The sequence below is a fragment of the Panthera tigris genome, chromosome C1 (genome assembly GCF_018350195.1).
Source record: "Panthera tigris isolate Pti1 chromosome C1, P.tigris_Pti1_mat1.1, whole genome shotgun sequence".
Taxonomy (NCBI): domain Eukaryota; kingdom Metazoa; phylum Chordata; class Mammalia; order Carnivora; family Felidae; genus Panthera; species Panthera tigris.
Window position 1 is genome coordinate 185,170,071 of NC_056667.1, and position 12,417 is coordinate 185,182,487.

The window sequence follows — 12,417 nt, forward strand, 5'->3', positions numbered from 1 at the left end:
AAGTTTTCAACTACTTATTGTTTTCCTTGCATGCAAAAGCTGGGGAATTTGCACACTTTTATAATTACTCTCCTTTCTTTTTTTTTTTTCCAGGTGTTTCAGTTTTTCACAAGTGAAAAGATGGTTTGTTAATCCAAACTGATACACTGTTGTGGAAGAAAAGACAAATTTTAGAAACATTATTCAAGCCTGATTAGGCTAACAAGATAAATCATTATTTGCTTAGACATTTTAGCCTAGAGGTCACCAGATAAGCATTCCAATATCCACAGTAGCCAAGTTTAAGTTTGATTTGTTTGTGAAGACATCACGTAAATATTGCTCTAAAAACAAATTTTTTTCTTTGTGTATCCCTCCAATCTAACTGGACTGACTAGTAATACAGGTTGTGATCCTAGAGTGGAAGACACTTCTCAGTAAATAAACATGTGATTACTTTCCTCAAGGATGTGTTTGATTGGGTGGCCACAGGTAAGGACACCACAAGAGATCTACAATTTTGTTTTGTTCTTACTGTGGATTAGCTATGCGTCCATGTCTGAGCATTGGACAACAAGGGAGTTGTATTTTCCTCGTGTAGATCAGCTATTCAACTGGTTAACATTCTTTTGGAATTTGGAGATAAAGGGCAATGTAAAAACATTTTCAATGTATCATAAAACCCTTTCATTTTTTTGTTTATAAAAAACACCCAATCTAGTATCAGTTTCAGAAATACTTCACTGCTCAACTTCCCATATTCTGAAGTAGGTAAACACGGAGCGCAAGTTTAATTGTAATCACCCCGATGTTGTACTTTAGAATGCAGGATCCACCAAATTCCATTAATCTGAGTTTTGGAGGCCTTCAGAGGAGGAGAAACCGGAATATGAACTGGGCCTTATTTGACCAGAAAGTCTCTGTCAGCCAGAACTCATGTGATAAAGCTCTCCAAGCCATTGTCTACAGTGACTCCTGAAGTGACTGAGGTGAGGCTGACTGAGAGTGCTGGGTGGCTTGGGAGTGAAGGCCAAGATCAGGATTGTCGTACAGCCTGCAGGAGGATGTAGGTCACTGGAGGCAGTGAGTAAATCTGCTTGCAGGGACTGAGACACAACACGGCTGTCCACAGGCCTGTCCACAGGCCTCTATGCTGACTTTGGAGACTCCACTAGGCCACAGGAGCCTAAGGGAGGAAGTGGGACTGGAGCACAAAGAGAAAGGAGACAAGAACAGAAGGGTCATGGGCAGGAAAAAAAATTATGCAAGATTTTTGTGAGCAGAAGAGCTGGGGAACTTAGTGGGAGTAGCCAGGGCAAAGTGATTCAAAAGTTATTGAAAATAATAAGAAATGAGGGGCACCTGGGTGGCTAAGTCGGTTAAGAATCTGACTTCAGCTCAGGTCATGATCTCATGGCTTGTGAGTTCAAGCCCCGCATCAGGCTCTGTGCTGACAGCTCAGAGCCTGGAGCCTGCTTCAGATTCTGTGTCTCCCTCTCTCTCTGCCCCTCCCTCACTCACATGCTATCTCTTGCTCTCTCTCAAAAATAAATAAACACTTAAAAAAAATTTTTAAAGAAGAAAGTAATAAGAAATGAGAAATTTATTTTATCATCTCTATCATTTTAAACAATGGTAAATATAATTCATATTTTATAAAATTTGGTCTGTCAGGACTACGGATGGTTACTAGGTATTTATTTTCTATTTGCCACAGTTGAGAACTATGAAGGAATAAACATAAAGGGGTCTGCAGAAGTTATTTATGTGAGTTGATGCACTAAAATCTTAATTGCATGGATATCAATCAAATACTTTTTCAAAAAGGCATAGTTGAAACCACATACTTGAAATCAGTTCTTTGGGCTCAGTAAGTGTTGTTAAAAGATACTAAAGGTTTTAAATTAGTAATACGTTCAAAAATATAAAAAGGTATACAGTATAAGGACTAACTCTCATACCATCCCCATCCAGCCAATTCTCACACAAGCACAAAATGTAACCACTTTTATTAGCTACTATTTTTTCCTTCAGGAATAGAAGGTCCCAGAATGCCCAGCCACTCTTGTCAGGATTAAAGTTACTCTCAGCTGGTTCCACACAGGGATGAGACATAATGACCAAACGTCAGGATGATAGGGGAAGTCTAAGGTGTCAGGACAAGCACCTGGTTTCTACCTGGATTACACTGCTGGACCCACTGAGTAAGGTGCTAGTCCCCCATCTCTCTGTCTACCCCCTTCCCCATGTCAGCAGCACCCTAGTGTCTGTAACAGTGAGGAATATAACCCTTTACACCCACCATTGCTCCGTGGATCCTCCTGTTTCTCTCCCATGGGTCTGGGGCACAGGAAGCATTTGTACTCTGGCCTTTTTAACCTCAGTTCTCTGAGCAGGTGTTCGTTCTCTCGTGTAAAGGAAAAGCAACCTGCTCCCAGCTCTACCTCTGGAACAGTGAAAATTAATATTTGATCTGTCTCATATAATTAGGTAGACAAATAGAAGAAAGATATGATTTCTGATTCATAAGATGCAAAAAAGGAGTTTGAAAATCAGGCAGAAATAGTTGGAGACAGAAAATAAAGACATTTTCTCAGTCTCCCTACACAACCTTGAATGAGCTGATACCAAGATATCATGGAGTACAAAACAAGAATGTTCTTTTCCTTGGCATAGCCACCATAGTAGGACAGATGTCTCCACCCTCCTTATCTTCATATTTAGATGATGTTACCAGCTGTCTACCTGGTCTTGCTCCAAACCCTTCTGCACATAGCTTCCTGGATAATCTCTCTCAACATCTGTAACCACCTACCCTCATTGAGTAAAAGAGTACCATTCAACAGGACAGTTTCTTCTTCCAAAAAGAACTGTACTATAATTTGTGTAGCAGTCAACACTTGTTTTTATCTGCCTGGAGTCTTTTCCTTTGGGAAGTCTCTTATCTTCTACTCCATGTGTTCCAAGAAGGCTACTGGGAAAGGCATAGGATAAAGCTGGGTCTGAGTGTCTCCTGAGAGTTAGACTCTTGAGGAAGGTACACAAGGTTAAAAGGCCACTGGAACAGATTGCCTGGATGGCCAGCTATGGGGAACAAGTCCACAAGCTTGCTGCTAGGTCCTCAGAGGCACCCCTGTCCCTGTGCATCTCAAGGCCTGCTTCTTCAGTTCTTCCCTCAATTTCATCAGCTAGCCAGTATCTTGCCAGGTTTATTAGTTTCCTAGGGCTGCCATAACAAATTCCCACAAACTAGATGGCCTAAATATTTATTCTTTCACAGTTCTGGAGGCTAGAAGTCCAAAATCAAGGTATTAGCTGGGCCACGGATTTTAGGGAAGAACCCTTTCTTGCCTCTTCTGGTGATTCCTGGAGTTTCGTAGCATTTCTTGGCTTGTCGTTACATCACCCCAAACTCTGCCCCATTGTCACATGGCCTTCTTCCCTGTGTATCTGGGTCCATCTCCCTTTCTCTTTTCTCTCAGGGGAACACCAGCCATTGAATTTAGGGCCCACCCAAATCCAGTATGACGTCCTCTTAACTAATTATGTCTGTAAAGACTCTATTTTCAAACAAAGTCATATTCTGAGGTTCCAGGTAGACGTGAACTTCAGGAGAACACTATTCAGCCCACTATGCCAACAAACTTTCTTGCTAAGGCTAACAGACACAGTTTTGGGTGGAAGTGATCCTTTCTCCATCCTACCCATATTGTAACTGGTTCGTCTATCACACCATCTATCTGTCTACATGTGTATCCTCCCTTTCTAGCCTGATGGCAGGAACTATGTTTTACTCATCCTTTACCACAGGTTCTATCTCAAAGTGATACTTGCACATCTTTGACTAAGGAAAAGCAGACAGAAATGCTCTATTCAAAGTATTTATGAAACCTATACTGTGTAACCCAGAAACCCAGGAGCCAGAACTAAGAAAAGTAAAAGGAAGGAAGCTATAGTTCTTTGACAAAGAAATCACATTGTTATTGAAATTGGATTTTATTGTTATTGTTATTATTATTGGATTTTAGTCTGTTAGAGTCACTATTTATTTTACTTACATATGTTAAGAAAAACTTTCCAACACCTGGAAATGAGGGGGAAAAAATACTGTGTGACCTTTCAATGTCATACTTCAGTACTATTTAATAAGCCCATTCTAGAGTACTCTGATGCTCTAGGGATACTCTGTCTAATATGGTGGCCACTAGCCACATGTGGCTATTTAAATTTAAATTTTGATTAATTAAATAAAAAATTCATTTCCTTATTTGTCCTAGCCACCTTTCAAGTACTCACTAGCTACGTGTGGCCAGTGGGTACCATATTGAACAACACAGAAGAGACTATATCCATCATCTCAGAAAGTTATATTGGACAATATTACTCTAGGGAACTTTATATACTTACTGTTTATTAGGGTTCGAACTCCTGAAAAGCCAGGTCTTGCGGTAGGCAATCTCTAGAAGCTGGAAAAGGCAATAAAATAGGTTCTCCTCTAGAATCTCCAGAAGGAACACAGCCCTGCTCATATCTTGATTTTAATACAGTGTGACTCTTTTTGGATATCTGACCTCTAGAACTGTAAGATAAATCTGTATTGTTTTAAGCTCTCTAGTTACAGTAATTTTTCATAGCAGCAGTAGGAAACTAATATAGGTGTTAACTTGCAGAACATTGATAAATTGCAAATGATGTCTGGTATAGTTGAAAAGATAATTCCAAAGGTTATAGTTTTTTCACTCTATAAGATATTAACCAGTTTTGTTTTAGTTTTTGGCTTTTGATTTTTGGGTTTTTGTTTGCTTGTTTTGGGGTTTTTTTGTTTTGTTTTGTTTTTTTAGACTGTGTAACCTTATTCTTTTTTTTTTTTTAATTTTTAACATTTATTTATTTTTGAGACAGAGAGAGATAGAGCATGGACAGGGGAGGGTCAGAGAGAGGGAGACACAGAATCTGAAACAGGGTCCAGGCTCTGAGCTGTCAGCACAGAGCCCAACGCGGGGCTTGAACTCAGGGACCGCGAGATCATGACCTGAGCCGAAGTCGGCCGCTTAACCGACTGAGCCACCCAGGCGCCCCTGTGCAACCTTATTCTGACATTCTTTTTTTCCATAACAGTTTCTTATTTCTTCCTCGGAACTTGCTTTATTATCCTGGCTACCTCATTGACTGTATCCTCGATACTTGCTTACCATATAACAGCCATGGTTTAATAGTTTCAAAGTTAGATGCTGATACGCATCAAGAAAAAACAGACATAGAACTTTGAGATTTTTTCCAAATGTCAGAAAAGCCTACACAATTTATATAGCGGTGAATCTGATTAATATAGTTAGTTTACAATTTAAGTGAATATATTTGATATTCTACAACAAATATAATTTTTTGACTAAATGTAACCAGCAGACAATTACATTCCAGGGAGAAGATATAAAGAACTTTGTCTTGGGCGCCTCGCTGGCTCAGTCAGTAGAGCATGTGACTCTTGATCTTGGGGTCATGAGTTCAGGCCCCACATTGGGTGTAGAGTTTAGTTTAAAACAACAACAACAACAAACTCTGTGTACTATTTTTCAAAGAGAGCAAATAAATCTTTCATGGTGAGTGGCATTTAAAACAAAACAAAACAAGACTTTGGGGCACCTGCTTGGGCCCATAAGTAGAGCATGTGACTCTTGATCTCCGAGTCATAAGTTCAAGTCCCACACTGGGTATGTAGATTACTTAAAAATAAAATCTTAAAAAAAAAAAATTTGCCTTAACTTTGAACAAACAACCCAACATAATTAACACTAAATATGTAACTAAGAACAAATATAACTAAGAACAAACTTCTTCCCTCTTTTTGCAAATATAACAAAAACAGAGCCTGTACCAATTTCAACAAGACCTTTTCTCACCTGTCTGGTCTCTTTGTTCCTTGTGCTCAAGGAATTGCTGCAATATCAATGTTCTCCAAGGCTTATAGAGACCAGTACACTGAAAAAGCAAAGTACTTGACTTTTTCCTCCCCTAAGCCTTTCAAACACCATTGTGACCAATGGTTATTTATATTTTTAACCAAAAACTAGATGAATCAAAGTTTGGTAGCTTATTATTTCAAATTCCACAACCTCTTAAGTTGCTCACAATCCATAAACATTGAAGACATATTTTTGTGTACACACAAAAATAACCCCCCAACATACACACAAAAAAAAAACACTAAAAACTAAAAACAAACAAACAAACCCTCTGTCCTCTCTCCTTAGCCCTGACATTCTTCTCTCCATGCCATTAAATCCTCCATCTGGAAGAAGCAGACATAGACATATCAGAATCAGCTAAGGAGCTTTTTTCAAAATTCCCACACCCAGCTGCCCACAACTACTCTATCCTGATACACTACCCCAAAGGGGTATTGCCAGAATCTGCATAGTTTAAAAATCTATAGGAGGAAGAGGAAGAGAAGCAAGTATACAAAACACAGGTTGTAGGTGGGTATATTAAGTTAGATAAAACAGAATCCAAAAGGTCTCACTTTCTAGCCCACTACAGCTTCCTTTAACCCAGAGTGACCTTTCTAAAATGCTGATGGTCCACTGGTGTCATACTATAATAATCTCTAGTAGTTTCCACTGCTGATCAGATTATCACAAACTGACCTGAGGCAATTAGGCAATTGACTAGCTCTTGGGTTTTGGGTTTGTTTTTTTGTTTTGCTTTTGTTTTTGGTGTGTGTGTGTGTGTGTGTGTGTGTGTGTGTGTTAGTTTTTTAATTTATTTTGAGAGAGACAGCATGTGCCAGCACACTACTGGGGGAGGGGCAGAGACAGAAGGAGAGAGAGAATCCCAAACAGGCTCCGTGCTGTCAGCACAGGGCCCCGACATGGGGCTCGAGCTCACAAACCATGAGATCATGACCTGAGCTGAAACCAAGAGCTGGACACTTATCTGACTGAACCACCCAGGCACCCCCTGACTGGCTCTTTAATAAATATCTATAGCCACCATGAGATAGGTCAAACGTCTTGCATGGTAGGTTCATACTGGGTGGATACAACACTCTGGTGGCACAATCTTCTAACCTTCTAGCTGAGAAAATGATAGCATCCCCTGGGAAGAAGGCACTCAGGACCAGTAGCACTCCAGACCTACAGCCCTGTCCCAGCACTGCCTACTAGATTCTTCCACCTTCTTCAGATAAGGTTCACAGGATGAATATAACCTTTCTAGCCAACCATTTACCTTATTTCTAACATCCAATTATCCAAACACCAGTTAACAAAACCTTATGATGAAGTTTTAGAAAATTATTTGAAATGCTTATGGAACCAATTTTGAAGTTCAGATTCATGATTTGGATTCTTCAAATGTAAAGTTGGGGCACCTGGGTGGCTCAGTCAGTTAAGTGTCTGACTTTGACTCAAGTCATGATCTTGCAGTCCATGGCTTTGAACTGCATTGGGCTCTGTGCTGACAGCTCAGAACCTGGAGCCTGCTTCAGATTCTGTGTCTCCCTCTTTCTCTGCCCTCCCCTGCTCACACTGTCTCTCTCTCTTTCAAAAATAAATAAACATTTAAAAAAGGATGCAAACTGACTACATCTAGGGCATAGATAATAGTTAAATATGCTTAAATATATCATATCATTTTTACTAAATATCTAAAGTATTGTAAAGTAAATCACTACACAGAAAACAACATAGATTAAGACCAAACGCCCCCTTCATCTCTGCCATCCCTTCCCCAACACACACATGCATATACACACACACTCTTATGCAACACACACCAAGCTGCTCCCTGCTTTTAGAATTTGGCAGCCATCATCACTTTTCTGGCCTTTCCACATGCTGCTTCTTGCCCCTACTTCTCCATCTGACCAACCTCTTCTCTTCCTTCAAGACCCACTTTGGAGATCTCCTATTCAGAATCCTTTGGAAACCCCTTCCTTCCCAGCCCTGTGGATTTGCCCACTGCCTCATCCACCTCCTAATGGCCTCTAGTGCAAACCTCTCCATTTATACCTTCACAACTGTACTGTACTTGTCATTATCATCTGTGTCCATCATTGGACAGGGCACATGATAAGAACCGTAATTCATTGTCTTCTGACCGCCATTGACACCAGGCACATAGTAGGTATTTAGTAGATACATGTTGTAGAAAATAAAAGTGAAGGTCCTAGAGCATTTCACTTTTTTACCTCTTTTCTGCCAAAGAAGAGCAGAGAACTTCCTAACTGTTCTCAGCAAATGCCATTTCTGAGAGACAAATCTGTTGCATATATGTTGTTCTTTCTAGGAAGGTGATTCTCAAAATGTCATAAAACACCAAAGTTCTTAATGTTATTTCATAACACTTTTTACCTAGGTTCTAAAAACTCTTCATGGAATCTGTGTATATTAAAATGTGACTTACATTCAAAGTAACAGGTGTAGAGAATTGATGCAGAATTTCGTTTTAGCACTTCCTATAATGATTCACCAAAAGCTGAAAACCTCTGTTGTGGGCAAGCCTAATTGTATAAAGCCTTCTAAGGCTACCACCACCTGTACTAGTTAGGTTCTGAAAAATAAACCTATGTTTTAAAAGAAAATTATTTTTGTCCCAGAAATACCTAGGAAATCCTCCAAGACAGTTTTAATACAACATTTTAAGAGTAGAATTGGAAATGCATGATGAGTAAAAGGGTTGTACTTTTCTCATCAGATAAATTGGCATTAGATTTCCTAAATAAGTAGTCCATGGCCTTCTTTTGGAAGAATGATCACCATCAAATATATTTAGCTTAATTTGAAAGTAAAACAGCCCTACTTACCCACAAAGTTTCTATGAAGAATTCTGAAATCCATGTGAAAATATTTTGTAAACAATAACATCCTCTCTAAATGAAGGCCTATAAAGACCATTCTATTACTACTAATTATCAGCAGTAGTTATTACTACAACTGCTGCTGCTACCACTACTAACAACAATAATAAAGCAGCAGCTAAGTTCTATTTAGTTTAGTTGCTTTCTCATTTTAGGCTAATAACTTTATATCACACACTGACCCTAAAATGTGAAATTTGGGTTTATAAAGAGAGCAAAGAAAGATGGCCATCTAAATATGCCAGGCAATAGTTCAACATACATTCGAGATAATTTTCTAACACAGACACATTTAGATCTGGGTCATCAGTAAGATTTCTTGTTCTTTAAATGAATTTTAATACATTAAGAGATAAGACTTGATAAGCAATAAACAGCCTTTCCTAAATAATCCTGTAACTAACGGTTATACCATATGCCATCATAGTTAACCTTGTTTGCTTTTCTTTAAATAAATGCCTTGAATGTTACATAACTTAAAATGCAGCAATTATGCTCATCCAAAATATTACTTACTTGGCAAGTTACCTCAAACTATTTTCTGAATAAGCACTTTACAGGAGCAAAGAGTTTTCACCTTAACCTACCATCATTCCTATGTGGAGAGAAAGAGAATGAATGCCAGGTTTCTTGAATGCCTAAGCCTCAAAAATCTAAATAAGAGATGTCTGTTTCAAGGGAAGAAATAAGTGTCTTAAAAGAATAACTTACTTACTGGGGTGCTTTGGTGGCTCAGTTGGTTAAGCATCTGACTTTGGCTGAGGTCATGATCTTACAGTCCATGGGTTCAAACCCTGTGTCAGGCTCTGCACAGATAGCAGAGCCTGCTTTGGACCGTCTGCCTCCCTCTCTCTTTGCCCCTCCCCCATTTGTGTGCACTGTCTCTCAAAAATAAATAAACATTTAAAAAAGAAAAGAGTAGCTTATTTACCAAATTTTATTAAAATAGGTAATTACTAATGCTTATTTTTTTATTTTTCATAATCTTGATCATAACAAATATTATTAATAGTAAATAATAGTAAATACTATTAATAGTCAAATAACTAATGAAATCATTCTATGTGGCAAATGAAAGAAATGGCATAAAAGAGGGATACCTGACTGGCTCAATCGGTAGAGCATACAACTCTTGATCTTGAGGTTGTGAGTTCAAGCCCCACATTGGGCTTGTAGAGATTACTTTAAAAAAAAAGATGTTTTGGCACAAAAACAGACACAGAGACCAATGGAATAGAATAGAAACCCCAGAACTAGACCCACAAACGTATGGCCAACTAATCTTTGACAAAGCAGGAAAGAACATCTAATGGAAAAAAGAGAGTCTCTTTAACAAATGGTGCTGGGAGAACTGGACAGCAACATGCAGAAGGTTGAAACTAGACCACTTTCTCACACCATTCACAAAAATAAACTCAAAATGGATAAAGGACCTGAATGTGAGACAGGAAACCGTCAAAACCTTAGAGGAGAAAGCAGGAAAAGACCTCTCTGACCTCAGCCGTAGCAATCTCTTACTTGACACATCCCCAAAGGCAAGGGAATTAAAAGCAAAAATGAATTGCTGAGACCTTATGAAGATAAAAAGCTTCTGCACAGCAAAGGAAACAACCAACAAAACTAAAAGGCAACCAACGGAATGGGAAAAGATATTTGCAAATGACATATCAGACAAAGGGCTAGTATCCAAAATCTATAAAGAGCTCACCAAACTCCACACCTGAAAAACAAATGACCCAGTGAAGAAATGGGCAGAAAACATGAATAGACAGTTCTCTAAAGAAGACATCCAGATGGCCAACAGTCACATGAAAAGATGCTCAACGTCACTCCTCATCAGGGAAATACAAATCAAAACCACACTCAGATATCACCTCACGCCAGTCAGAGTGGCCAAAATGAACAAATCAGGAGACTATAGATGCTGGAGAGGATGTGGAGAAATGGGAACCCTCTTGCACTGTTGGTGGGAATGCAAATTGGTGCAGCTGCTCTGGAAAACAGTGTGGAGGTTCCTCAGAAAATTAAAAGTAGACCTACCCTATGACCCAGCAATAGCACTGCTAGGAATTTATCCAAGGGATACAGGAGTACTGATGCATAGGGGCACTTGTACCCCAATGTTTATAGCAGCACTCTCAACAATAGCCAAATTTTGGAAAGAGCCTAAATGTCCATCAACTGAAGAATGGATAAAGAAATTGTGGTTTATATACACAATGGAGTACTACAGGGCAATGAGAAAGAACAAAATATGGCCCTTTGTAGCAACGTGGATGGAACTGGAGAGTGTGATGTTAAATGAAATAAGCCATACAGAGAAAGACAGATACCATATGGTTTCACTCTTATGTGGATCCTGAGAAACTTAACAGAAACCCATGGGGGAGGGGAAGGAAAAAAAAAAAAAGAGGTTAGAGTGGGAGAGAGCCAAAGCATAAGAGACTGTTAAAAACTGAGAACAAACTGAGGGTTGATGGGGGGTGGGAGGGAGGGGAGGGTGGGTGATGGGTATTGAGGAGGGCACCTTTTGGGATGAGCACTGGCTGTTGTCTGGAAACCAATTTGACAATAAATTTCATATATTGAAAAAAATAAAATAAAGTAGGGAACCCAGGGGGGTGCCTGGGTAGCTGGTTAAGTGTCCAACTTTGGCTCAGGTCATGATCTTGTGGTTCATGAGTTCAAGCCCCATGTCGGGCTCAGAGCCTGGAGCCTGCTTCAGATTCTGTGTCTCCCTCTCTCTCTGCCCTCCCCCTGCTTACGCTCTGTCTCCCTCTCTCTCTCCCTCTCTCAAAAATAAATAAACATTAAAAATAATAATATAAATTTAAAAAATTATAAAGTAGGGAACCCAAGGATGCCGGGCTGGTTCAGTCAGTAGGGCGTGTGACTCTTGGTCCTGAGTTTGAGCCCCATGTTAGGCATGGAGCTGAAAGAAACGAAGGAAGGAAGAGAGGAAGGGACAGAGAGAGAGGAAGGAAGGAAGGAAAGAAGGAAGGAAGGAAGGAAGGAAGGAAGGAAGGAAGGAAGGAAATGGAATAAAGAAGGAAGGAAGGAAGGAAGGAAGGAAAGAAGGAAGGAAAGGAGAAAGGGGGTAAGTAGGGAACCGAATTTGGCCTAATAATGATGAAAAAAAGGTCCAAAATACTTCTATCGTAAGACATTGTCCTGAATGTTGCTGACATTTTACCCAAAACTTTGTTATTGACATGCTGGAGTTTGCAAGGTTAGCCATTACAAGATTCTTAACTGAGCACAGAAAGTCTGAATAACAAAGTCCTGCACAGCACTAACAAAACAAAAGGCAATTTAAGGCAGACTTGGGCCTTGTCTTATGAGGCATTTCCTCGAAGATCTGATTTATCCCTCCTCTCCTTGAGCTCATTAACCTTAAGCTCCTTAAACTTAACACTTTAAGCTCCTTAAATTTTTACACTAGTACAGCATTTATCAAGTAGGCATGCAGTACATTGTTAGGAACTACATTCAGTTTAAGGACAAATAACAAATCTACTAAAAGATATGGAACCCCAGTTATGAGCATTTGAAGGGTCTTTATCATGTAAAGCATCAGTACT

The 12,417-nt window shown here is 39.4% G+C and overlaps 1 protein-coding gene and 1 long non-coding RNA gene across 2 annotated transcripts in view; one reads left to right on the forward strand and one right to left on the reverse strand.

Moving 5' to 3' along the window:
• LOC102967431 (aldehyde oxidase 2) overlaps window positions 1–445 on the forward strand; it is a 92,388-nt gene extending 91,943 nt beyond the window's left edge. The window contains exon 36 of the mRNA XM_015541013.2: window positions 94–445. The gene's annotated coding sequence lies outside the window, so the exon portion shown is untranslated. The remainder of the gene's footprint in view (window positions 1–93) is intronic.
• The window catches only part of LOC122240996, a 16,562-nt gene continuing 4,145 nt past the window's right edge, over window positions 1–12,417 (reverse strand). The window contains exons 2-4 of the long non-coding RNA XR_006220883.1: window positions 4,387–4,445; window positions 2,282–2,425; window positions 1–146 (exon numbers count right to left, since the gene is read on the reverse strand). This is a non-coding gene — a long non-coding RNA (uncharacterized LOC122240996). The remainder of the gene's footprint in view (window positions 147–2,281; window positions 2,426–4,386; window positions 4,446–12,417) is intronic.